The sequence below is a fragment of the Petaurus breviceps genome, unplaced genomic scaffold (genome assembly GCF_028583685.1).
Source record: "Petaurus breviceps papuanus isolate PSGF00001 unplaced genomic scaffold, PetGlider_PUasm1.0 90650, whole genome shotgun sequence".
NCBI lineage: Eukaryota > Metazoa > Chordata > Mammalia > Diprotodontia > Petauridae > Petaurus > Petaurus breviceps.
In genome coordinates this window covers 5,954,295-5,966,393 of record NW_027187299.1, presented here as the reverse complement: position 1 = coordinate 5,966,393, position 12,099 = coordinate 5,954,295, and the positions used below count along the sequence as shown (strand labels likewise).

The window sequence follows — 12,099 nt, the reverse complement described above, 5'->3', positions numbered from 1 at the left end:
AAACAGTAAACCAAGAATTGATTTCTAGTATTTCCTGATTTTTGAGATGTAAATGCTTAAATCAGCTCTGGAGCCAATTTGCCTTGGTTCCAGGACACCTCAGGATTTATTTAAACCTCAGGTTCTTGTAATGTACATGCATATATACACACACACATATCTATATATGCATACACACAAAAGGATTAAATTTACAAAAATACAATGTATATGACTATCTTTTCAGGAATATCTTTTCTGCAAAATCAAGGTATAGTTCCACTTTTCATTGATCAAATCTTTGTCATAGAATTTTGTCTTGTTTGGATTACCACACTTTACAAAGGATAGACTGAAATTGGATAGTTTGGAGTAGAGCAACAGAAGTAATCAAAAGTATGGAAAATATAGCTAAAGAAAAGGTTAAGGGAACTAAGATTGTTTAACAGAAAAGATAGGCTATGAAATGACTGCATTATTCCCTTCACATTTTTAAATGAGGAGGACACTGAACAGTTGGAAGAGTTGACCATGAGGAAATAGGTTTAAATGAAAGCAGAAGAAATTTTGATTGTATAGTAAAAAGAATTACGTAGTTATCTACATTAAAATTTTGGAATAAGAAACCACGGGAGCTTGAGGAGTCTATCTCTGGAGATGAGAGAGAGGAAGGAAGGCAGGAAGGAAGGCAGGCAAGCAGGAAGGAAGGAGGGAGGGATAGAGGGAGAAAGAGAGGGAGATGAAGAGGAGGAGATAGGGAAGGAAAGGGAGAGAGGGAGAGAGAGAGAGGGAGAGAGAAAGGGAAAAGGAAAAGGAAAAAGAGAGGGAGAAAGGCAGAGGGAGAAAGGCAGAGGAAGAGGGAGAGGGAGAGAGGGAGAGGGAGAGAGGGAAGAAGAGACAAAGAAAGTCTACCAAAATGGTAAATAACTCCTGTCCAAAGACAATTCATCTTGTCTAAATTAGTTCATTTCTCTCTTTTCCCCTTCCAGGATTCCAAACTCACAGAATACAAAGCATTTTACTCTAGGATGCTAAAATAAGTTGCATTTTGTTATAGGCAAATCACCTAATTTTACCCAGGCATGGTTATCTGAGACATGGAGCAAATAGTACATGATTCAGTAAATTAAGATTTTTCTATAAAATAGCTTTATTAAAAATAAATACCTTTGCTTTCAGCTAATCACTAATAGCTACATGTTTGAGCACATTTTAAAAAAGATCTAGAGCAAATTTGATTTTAAAAACTATAAACTCTATATACAAACTATGTACTTCCCCCCACAATTCAACTATAATCTCTTATTGATCTAATCTGGCACTGGTTTTATTTTTTTTAAGGAAAAAATTTTAATTTTACTACTTAAATTTTATATGTTTCATTAAATTTTCTTACTCTAACTTCTAATATCTATATCAAATTGAAATACTTTGAATTTTCCCTCGGTGAACTCAGAGCCTTAAAATTCCAAAACATTTTTCCTAGACAGGACTATTTTCCCTCCATGTAAGAAAAGACCATGTTTGACTTTCCAAACAACATTTTGGCTCTCCCCCTCCTCTGCCACACACCCTCACCCAGACCCCCACACACATACTTTCTCTCTTTTGAATAAGAAAAAGGCAAGACATCAAGAGCAAGCCCCATGATTATGATAGCACCCAGTTAAATTCTTCTATGAATGGTTTTTTCCAATCATAGATTCCTCTAGTTCTTCTTAAGGCCTGAAGTCACTCAATATTTACCTACATTTAAAATGAGGTGATTTTTTTTAATAACCTCTGGTTTTACAGTGGTCTTACAACCTTCTCTTAAATAAGATTATACCTCACACACACACACACACACACACACACACACACACTTCAGGATACTTAAAGCACAGTTAAACAAAGAAATAGCTTTTAATTCAAGATGGACAACTGTCCCAACTTTCAAAATTCTAGAAGGCATTATTTTTTTTTAAGCAATCAGGGTTAAGTAACTTGCTCAAGGTTACACAGCCAGTTATTTCTGGGTGTGGTGCTAAGTATCTGAGCCCGGATTTGAACCCCAGGTCATCCCGACACTGGGGCCAGTACTTGCTGAGCCACGTGGCCAACCCAAGAAGGCATTATTAAAGGGATAGTTTGTGATCAATTAGAAAGGCAAGTAATAATCCAGCAATTCTGTTCAATAAATATTAGGCAATTACTACATATAAGCCATTGACTAGGTGCTAGGTGGGAGGAAAATAGTTTCTGCTCTCAAGGGCAGAATAATAACTATTTATTATATGTATAAATATCTATTTATAACTATATTTATATAACTATACTTATACCATGTCTCAGGTAACCATGCCTGGGTAAAATTAGGTGATTTGCCTGTAACAAAACACAACTTATTTTAGCATCCTAGAGTAAAGTGCTTTGTATTCTGTGAGTTTGGAATCCTGGAAGGGGAAAACATATACACAGACAAAAGTGATTTGAGGAAGGAGAAAGAGCTAACAACTGAGGGTATCAGAAAAGCTTCATAAAGAAAATGATACCTGGGCTGAACTTTGGAAAAAGGAAAGGCTTATTTTAAAATGGACATAAGAAGGTGATATTCCAAGAATGGAAGCAGCTTATTGGGGGTGGGGTATGTATTAGCAAGTACCCTACCACACTCAGGATGGCCTGCTAGCACAGGTTCTTTGATCTGCTCAAAAAGGGGTTAGCAATCCTACTTAAATTATAGAGAAAGAAGTGAGTATAGAAAATACAAGCAGAGAAATTAGCACAAAGACCAACAAATACGGCTCCAACTGTCTTGAGTAAAGCAATATTGCTATATACTCTACATACATCACTGGATTGAGGGAGCATAGACAACATCTAAGCAGCTGGAGGACTCTGAACATATGACTACTCAGAGTCTCAAACAGGAAATCAAAAGATCCTTCTCATGAGCAAACCCACAAAGCAAAATGCCAACCTCCCAGAATATATAACAAGATTTGGTCCCTGATTGAAATATATAACAAAGACTTGGTCCCTGATTGACTCAGAGCCAGAAGGCACAAAACCTACTTGACTCAGCACAGCTGTAAATTATCAGGGTTCAAAGGAGATTAATCCTTCAGATGTTTGCAATTTAGCCTGAGCCTAGGAAACTGAACTCTAACAGCAAGAAGGAAAAAACAAACAGCAAAATCCCACTTTGCTTGTGCTTACAGAGGGGAAGGGTTGGAATACATGATCTTGTACTGATCTCCTTCAGAATGACCTGGGGGCCAACCAATGGGTTGAAATATCTGGATAGAGTGAACTTCAGACAGATAGTAATCTATAGACACATAATGATGCTTAGTAATGGTACACGTGTGAGGGTCTTGAAACAACAATAAAGAGCAAGGAGGGTTTCTCTTCCTCTTCCCCATGACCTGAGTGTTGGACAGCATGAAAGAAAGTGTATCCAATATTAGAGAGGGTGGTTATAAATTATGTAATGCTGGGAGTGGGGGTGGAGGGAAAAGTCAGAAGTGACTGTCAGAAGATAGAAGTGAGAAAAGAGAAGGTCTAAGATGAAGGAAGCTTACCAACAAAATGCAAGGGATTCTAAAAGTTACAATGGAAGGAGAAGGCAAAGCTAGACAAGGACTAGAGACTTGTAGGGCCAATGCAGATGGGGATAAGAGAGTAAGAAATGGAAGCAGGGTAAAGGGAATGGTTCCTAGGTATTAAGCAATCTTAATTACCTAGATTAGTAGATGAAGATGACTGGGATATAGTACCTTTAGCCTGACGCTCCTGCCTTCAAGGATTCTTTGATGGCAGAAGGCTTTGTAGCAGAAAGTTACTTCATATCCTAGGGAGCTAGGAGGTGATATGAATAGAGAGCTGGTCTTGCAGAAAGGAAGACCTGAGTTCAGATCCTGACTCAGATGTTTACTTAGTCATGTAACCTTGGACAAATCGCTTAACCTATTTCAGCCTCAGTTCCTTATCTGTAAAATAAGGATGATAATAGCACCAGCCTCACATGCTTATTGTAGGAATTAAATGAGATAATTTAAGGAAAGCACTTTGCAAATTTTAAAGTGATATATAAATACTAGGTATTATTATGGAAGAAGGGATATTAGGCCTGATGTTAGAAGCCCTATTCCAAGAAAAAAAAAACCCTGACGATAAAGGGTTTAGTAACCCCTTAGATGATGGAGGTGAGGTCTGGTCCTGAGTCCCAGATGAGGTTCTGATGGCAAGAGACCTGGCATTTGAGTCTCCAGTCCCAATTTGGGTCCTGGAGGCAAGGGATTCAAATTCAAATTCAACAAATATTAATTAAGGACCTACTATATTCAAGACACTATTTTAAACATTGGGAATACAAAGACAAAAACAAGGCTGTTGGTGCCCTCTAGAAGTTAGCATTGTAGTAGAAGATGTGATATGTACACAAATAAGTATGATTCAAGGGAGAAGGGAGAGAATAGTAGAGGCTAGTGGCCTGTGAGCTGAACCTAGGAGGAAGAAAAGGATCATTCCAGACATGGGAGACAACTTAAGCAAACGGATGGAGACAAGAGAAGGAATGCCCAGGGTGACTGGAAAGAAGAGTTCATAGTACAAAATAAAGCCAGAAAGGTGGACTACGAAGGGCCTTAAGTACCATGCTGAGGAATCTGAATTTTGTCCCAGAGATAATGGAGGGTTGCTGTGTTGGAGCAAGGGAGTGGTGTAGTCCAACCTGGACCTTAGAAATATTATTTCAGCAGCTATGAAGAAAACGGATTGGAGAGGAAAGACAGGAAGCAGGTAGACCAATTAGGAAGCTATTAGAATAGTCCAGGAGAAATGTAATAAGGGCTTAAACTAGGGTAGCAGCTATGTGAATGAAGAGAAAAGGGTAGATTTGAGTGATGGTGAGGAAATGGAAACTCCTAAGGGTTAGCAACTGTTTTCCTAAAGAGGCAGAGGATAGGAGAGAATGAAAAGTCAAAGATGATTTCAAATTTTCAGGTCTGGGTGACTAGAAGGATGATAGTATTCTCAAAAGAAATAAGGGAGTTGGAGGAAGATGGTAGTTTAGGATAGTAGATCATGAATTGAGTTTTAGACATGTTAAGTTTGAGATGACAATGGAGAGGTTCCATCAGGTATTTCATGATGAAGGACTAGATTCTAGGAGAGGCATTAGGACTGGATATATTGACTTAGGAGTCATTTGTGTCAAAATAATTACTGAGCCCCCATAGGAACTGATGAGATCACCAAGGGAGAGAGTGTAGAGAGAGAAGAACCCAGAAAAAAAAAGACCTGAAATCACCCACACTTAGGGAATAGGTAATGAAGTAAAGAGAATTATTTATGATTATTAGTAATATGCAAGTTACTCATGGAGAAACACAATAATTTAGTATTTTAAAAGTATAGTGATGGAAAGGACCTAACATACCTATTTTTTATGTGTCCTTTAAAACAAAATACTTACAGATTGTGTGACTTGGGGGAAACGTGGAAGAAAGGAGGCATTAAAAGGGTGGGGAAAAGAACTTGCCAAAAGTCAACAAGTGAGACAAGAATGAGTTCATGGCTCCTGGCTCTGGATCAATTCCCCAGGTTGGGTGCCTTCTGATACCATGGGTTCAGCTAGCCTCTGAATCACCACAATTCCTATCAAATAAAGGGGGCAACAACTATCACTCCTCCACACCTATTTCAGTTGGACTCACACTCTCAGTTGTGACATTCAGCAAAAGCCCTGTCTGGTTTGCTCATCCTCACTGACACATCCAAACAATGACTGCACAATGGGGCACAAAGCAGCAAGATGGGCATTCTGCCAAGTTCTGAGACAGGCAGGCCCAGGGACAGTGAGGAAGAGAGATGGAGGCTGTGCAAATCACTTGCTCATCATTCCATGCTCCATCCAAGCCTAGGGCCTTGGGTCTCTCTCTTCTCTCCGACATCAGTCAAGCCTGTGGTGATCAGAACGGGTGAAGATAAAAGAACAGCACTGACCTTTTCTTGTCAGAACAATGTCATGTGCAGATAGAGCAAGCAATGTTAAGCTGACTGAATGAGGTAGGTGATGATGTAGGAACACCCCAGTAACAAGTTAGGATCCTCCCAGCTGAGGACTGATTTGGAAAAGGGGCGAGAGGAATATGGCATATGGTGTGGAGAGGGACAAGGTTCATGGATCCCTTTACTGTGTTTCAGCTGAAGAGAGAGGACCTGAGTGGAACAGCAAAGCTATAAATAAGTATCATTTTCCACCAGAAAATTGACACTAGGTCATAGACCTAGAGCTGGAGAGGACTTCAGAAGGCATCAGCTAATCCAACCCCCTCATTCTACAAAGGAAGAACTAAGGCAGAGGAAAGCTAAATGACTCACCATAGATCACGTAGGAAATAAATGTCAGAGGTATAATCTGAGCCTAGATCCTTCAGCTTCAAACAAGGCTCCCAAGTCACAAGGCATTCTGGCCTTTCTGGCCAAATTTATGAATCTTCACTTGGCTACATTCCTACAACCCCTTAAACAATATTGTTCAAAGGGTTAAAAAGGCATTCCCTCCTCCTCTTCCTTCTCTTCTTCTTCCTCCTCCTTCTTTTCTCTCTCTCTCTCTCTCTCTTTCTCCATTTCTCTCTTTCTTTCTCCATCTCTCTCCCTCCTTCCCTCTCTTCTTCTTATTCCTCCTCCTCCTCCTCCTTCTCTGTCTCTCTCTCTCTGTTTCTGTCTGTCTGTCTGTCTCTCTCCTGGGTAATACCTTTGGAAACTTCAAGCAAAAATAAAAATTATTTTACCCCAAAGGACTTCCAGAGACTTAGCTAAAAGAACTAAGGACACCTCCCCCTAGGTTTGTTCTTTGTCCTTTCTTTTCTTCCATTTTTACACCTGGAGGACTCCACAGTTAGACTCCTTGGGCTATTCTATTAAGTAGCAAAAACAAAATAAAACAGAAACTTATGTTCCAGACACTGTGCTAAACTCTGGGGATGCAAACTCATAATCTCTGCCCTCACAGGGTTTATATTCTAACGGGGAAAGATAACACTAAAAGGAAACAAAAAGGAAAGGGGAGGCAGGAATTAAGGGATCAGGGTGCTGAAGTTCTAAAAGTCAAAAAGCACAGTCATGGGGTGGCCAGGTAGCACAGAGAGTAAGAGCACTGGCTCCAGTGTTGAGAAGACCTGGAGATCGAATCCCGGGCTCAGACACTTAGCACCCACCTAGAAACACCTGGCCGTGTAACCTTGAGCAAGTTACTTAACCCCTATTGCTTAAAAAAAAAAAAAAAGCACAGTCAGGAGGGGAATGAAGTTTACCCAGCCTGGCTTCCTCCCCAAAATGGAGATCTCAGAAGGAACTCACCAATGGGAGAAGGTAGACAGCATGGCAAAGTGTGACCCAGGGCAAGAAGGTCACAGGAGTGAATGGGTGTTCCAGGGTGAGAAACCCCCAGGTTCTGAGGGGAGTTTCGGGGTAAAACAGCAGCTGAGGCTTGATGTTGAAATCTAGGAAGTCAAAAGCAAAACAGGAAAGGGAATAAAGGTTGGTATGACTGGGTTCTTGCCCAAAATGGAGGCTCTAAGAGAGACTCACCAATGGGAGAAGAGGGCAATGTGGTTGGTGGATGTTTCAGAGTAAGGAGGTCCCAGTCCCTTAGGGACTAGAGGCGAGAAGCAGGAAACTTCTAAGTCTCTGCTAAGAAAAATCATCTGGTTCCTAAGAGAATTACATCCAGATCAAACTGGAAATACAGTAATTCACAAAGGAATTGACCCTTTAATCAATCAAAAAGTGTTTATCAAGTGATTGTTACATGGCAAGCACTGTGTTGAACACTTGGGATACAAAGAAATTTTAAGTCCTACTATGTGCTATTTATTTAAAGATTTTATCTCATTTGATCCTTCAACAACAGTTGAAGGAACTGAGGCAAATAGCAGTTCAGTGACTTGTCCAGGGTCACATAGCTAGTAAGTGTCTGAGGTCACATTTGAACTCAGGCCTTCCTGCCTCCAGCATTGTGCCTCAATAGTCCTTACCTTCAAGTGGCTCACATTCTAATATGAAAGACAACATGAAAAAACTATAAATGTAAGAATGGGAGCCAGTGTGGCATGGTGGAGAGAGAGCTGGCCTCCAGGCCAGGAAGACCTCAGTTCATTCTGAGTCTCTGACACACACTTGGTTATATAATCATAGGCAATGTCTTTATCTGTCTTTTTCTGTCAGTGTCCTAGTCAATTCATTAAAACTTAAAAAGATACTGACCTGATTTGGCAGAGAAAGTTTCCTCTCCTGGGGGTTACCTAGATGAATGAAAACATAGATCCATGCCCTATCCTTCCTAGATAAAATATATACAGAGTAGATGGGAGAAAGTCTCAGGAAGGAAGGCACTAGTAATTGGGGAAACCAGGAAAAGCCTCCTACAGAAGATGGGATTTCAGTTGATACTTGAAGGAAGTCATGGAAAACTTAGGGGTAGAAGTAAGGAAGAAGAATATTCCAGGCATGAGGGCAGCCAGTGCAAAGACAAGGAAAGAAAATGGAGCAAGTAGGATTTTGGAGATAGATTAAAGAGTTTGTAGAAAGAAAAAAAGGATAAGAAAACTAAGCAGTAGGAAAGAGGTGAGGCAGCTGGGTGGCTCAGTGAATCAAGCACTGGGCCTGGAATCAAGAAAATTTTGAGTTCAAATCTGGCCTCAGACACTTACTAGCAGTGTGACTCTGGGCAAGTCACCTACCATCTGTGTGTCTTAATTCACTGGAGAAGGAAATGGCAAACCATTCCAATATCTTGGCCAAGAAAATGCCATGGACAGTATGGTCCACAGAATCATGAAGAGTTGGGCATGACTGAACAACAACAAAAGGAAGGAGCCAGATGGTGACAAGCTTTAAATGTCAAAGTGAGGATTTGATTCTGGAGGTAACAGGGAGACACTAGAGTTTAGTAAGTAAGGAGGGTGGCATGGTTAGACTGGTATTTTGGAGAAATTATTTTGGCAGCTGAGCAGAAGATATATTATATTTGGGAGAGAATTTAGGAAAGGAGACCAATTAGAATGTTATTGCAAAAGTCCATACAGGAGGTGATAAGGACTTAAACTAGGATAATGGGATAGAGAAAATAGGATATACATATGAGATATTTTGAAGGTAGAAACAATGGGATTTGGCAGCAACTTAGAAATTCTGGGTGAATGCAAATGAGGAGTCAAAGATGGTCTGCGGTTTCAAGCCTGGATGACTGGGATGATGGTGGTGGACTCATCAATAATAGGAAAGTTGGAAAGAGGGGAGAAACAGTAGAGGGAGGAAGATAATGAGGACACCTAATTCAAGGTGTATAAGAAGTAATTTATCTATAATAAATGATGTGCAGGTTGATTTCAGAAAAACCTGAAAAGACTTATGAACTGAAACAAAGTGAAGTGAGTAGAACCAGCAGAACATTGCGCACAGTAACAGCAACATTGTTCAATGATAAACTGTGAATGACTTAGCTATTTCAGCAATATAGTGATCCAAGATAATTCGAAAGGACTTATGATGAAAAATGCTATCCACCTCCAAGAAAAAGAACTGATGGAATCTTAATGCAGATTGAAGCATACTATTTTTCACTTTCTGTATTTTTTCATGTTTTTTTTCCTTTTGGTCTGTGTCTTCTTTCACAACATGACTAATATGGTAATATGTTTTGCATGATTGAACATGTATAACCTATGTCAGATTGTTCACTGTCTCAGGGATGGGGAAAGAGAGAGAAAATTTTAAATTTAAAAAAGTATTTAAAGGAATATTTAAAATGTCTTTACATGTAACTGGGGGGGGGAATAAAATATTATTTCTTTAAAAGGTAATTCATCATGTGTGATCCAGCACTCAGGGCTGAATATACATATTTGCATAGGGATAATAATTGAACTCACTGGTGCTGATGAGATTATCAAGTTACATAGCATAGAGTGAAAAGAGAATTGGGCACAGCATAGAGTCTTGTGACCTAAATGAAAATCTAGCAAAAGAGACTGAGGGCAATCAGATGATGCGGAAGAGAAGCAGGAGAGAGTATTGTTGTGGAAATCTAGAGAAGAGAATATCCTGGAGGAAAAGGTAGATGAACGGTGTCAAATGTTATAGAAACAGATGCGGACTGAGGAAAGGTGATCAGATATGTCTATTAAGAGATCCTTGGTGACTTTGGAAAGGGCAGTTTCAGTTAAATGGATGAGACTGAAACCAGATTGCAGAGGTTTAGAACAGAGTGAGAGTAGTGGCACCTAGTATAGATGGCTTTATTAAAGAATCTGGCTAAGAACGGAATGAGAGATATGTGTTGAGGGCAAGGGTCCTCTGGGCATTTTTTAAGGATTGTGAAGACTTGGGTGTGTTTCTAGGTCGCTGAGAAGGGGCAATTAAGGAAGACTGAAAATCAGAAAGTGAATGGGGATGACAGTGAGGAAGACGAGTGAAGGAGATCTACTCTTTAGGAGAAGGGGAATAAAGGTGGAGATGCCTGAGTGAAGTAGGATGAAGAGAGTAAGAGAAGTGTGAACTCGGCAAATGGATTCAATTTCTTCAGTGATATTTGAGGGGAGGTCCTCAAACGAGAGAGTAGGGGGAGAGGGTACCCTAAGAGTCTGGAGTATAGATGCAGGAGGAGAGAAGAGAAAGTTTGAGAGTCATTGAAGAAAGTAGGAGAGTGAATTGGTTAGGAAGAATGATCCCTCTTGCTGCAGTAAGGACTCAGTTGAGGTAAGATACATTGTAGTAGACTCAATCCACACAGTTTTCAATAAGTTCTAGCTCCATTCAGTATCATATGAATAGGAGCAGAGGAAGGGAGTGTTGGAAATAATTCAGGGCTGAGGTATGGCAAGGTATGATTGGTGAAAGAACAGGAACTTAAGGATTTGAGAGAAGGGTAATGAAGAGTTGAACTGGTTCACCAAGATAGGAAAAGAGGGAGACTTGAGCTGGGACAAGAATATCTCTAAATTTGTCTGAGAGTCCTGGGACCATATCTTTGAACTGTGATGCTCTTCTACCTCAATTGAGGCAGGAAACATGAAAATTGAAGGGAAATTACTTGGTCTTCTCTCTCATCATGTCATGTCCTAATTCCAAGTTGGCTAGTGGGAAATAAAGCCACTGTACCTCAACCTATCTACCTTACTACACATAGTCCTTCCTGATCGGGACTTTTCCCTAAAGTTAGGCTCAGCTGAGTCTACAACCAGGTTTCAAAGCAAGCCCTCTAAAATGAGCAGGCGAGCCCACCTTGTTACCACGCAGAGACAGCTACTCTACAGTCCCAGTACTTCAACCTAGGGCCAACCAAACATTAGAAACTATCTCTTTCTACCTGACTCTGGAATTAATTGATAAGCACAGGGAGGAAAAAAATCCCAGGTAAATAACTTACTCCTCGTTCTTTAGGTTGTCCTCTCCTATTGTGGAGGATTTTTTCATTAAGCATAAATGGAATAAAAATAAATAAAACAAGGGTAATGGATCCCCAGGCCCTGGGCACTGTGCCAGGAGATGTACTTGGGTATTATCCTTGAACTGGTTAGAGGCCAAGAGAGGCATTTCACCTGTCTTGGCCCAGCCTAACCCAACTTTCAAAAAGCATTCATGGGTGTTGGGTGACTTACTGTTTGCAGAACAAGTTGAAATCTTTGAATGAAAGCATCTGTTTTGCCTTTTAGTTCATGGCTCCGGAACACCCAGCCCTCGGGACACACCTCTTTTAAAATCACCAACCACAACCACATGGAGTGTTTATTACAGGAGAATAGTCCTTCTCTCAGATAACAAGAATGCCTTACATAAAGGTCACTGGGTAGTTTTTACGTGGGCCAACAGACATGCATCACTGACCTCTGAGGTCATTTTGGCTCTGGTTCAAGACAAATAGAGGCCTGATTTGTAGATGCAGGTGAGAGGTTTGAGGGGAAAAGAAGAAAGAAAGGGGCTAAAAAATAAACACCACAAAAGCTACAAAAATCTACCACATCCTCTGTTGGAGCTGAACTCTGGCCGCCCTATGGTGACTTTCTTGGCTCCTTTCCAGAGTCCAACTACAGTAATGATTTACAGCACTTACAGGAGTTTATGATGTAA

The 12,099-nt window shown here is 40.3% G+C and overlaps 1 long non-coding RNA gene across 5 annotated transcripts in view; it reads right to left on the bottom strand.

Moving 5' to 3' along the window:
- LOC138143638 (uncharacterized) overlaps positions 1-12,099 on the bottom strand; it is a 185,613-nt gene that overhangs the window by 151,794 nt on the left and 21,720 nt on the right. For 2 of the 5 annotated variants that reach the window (XR_011163760.1, XR_011163762.1), the window contains exon 2: positions 7,330-7,472. The exons of the other annotated variants lie outside the window; for them this stretch is intronic. This is a non-coding gene — a long non-coding RNA (uncharacterized lncRNA). The remainder of the gene's footprint in view (positions 1-7,329; positions 7,473-12,099) is intronic. 5 annotated transcript variants of the gene reach the window in all.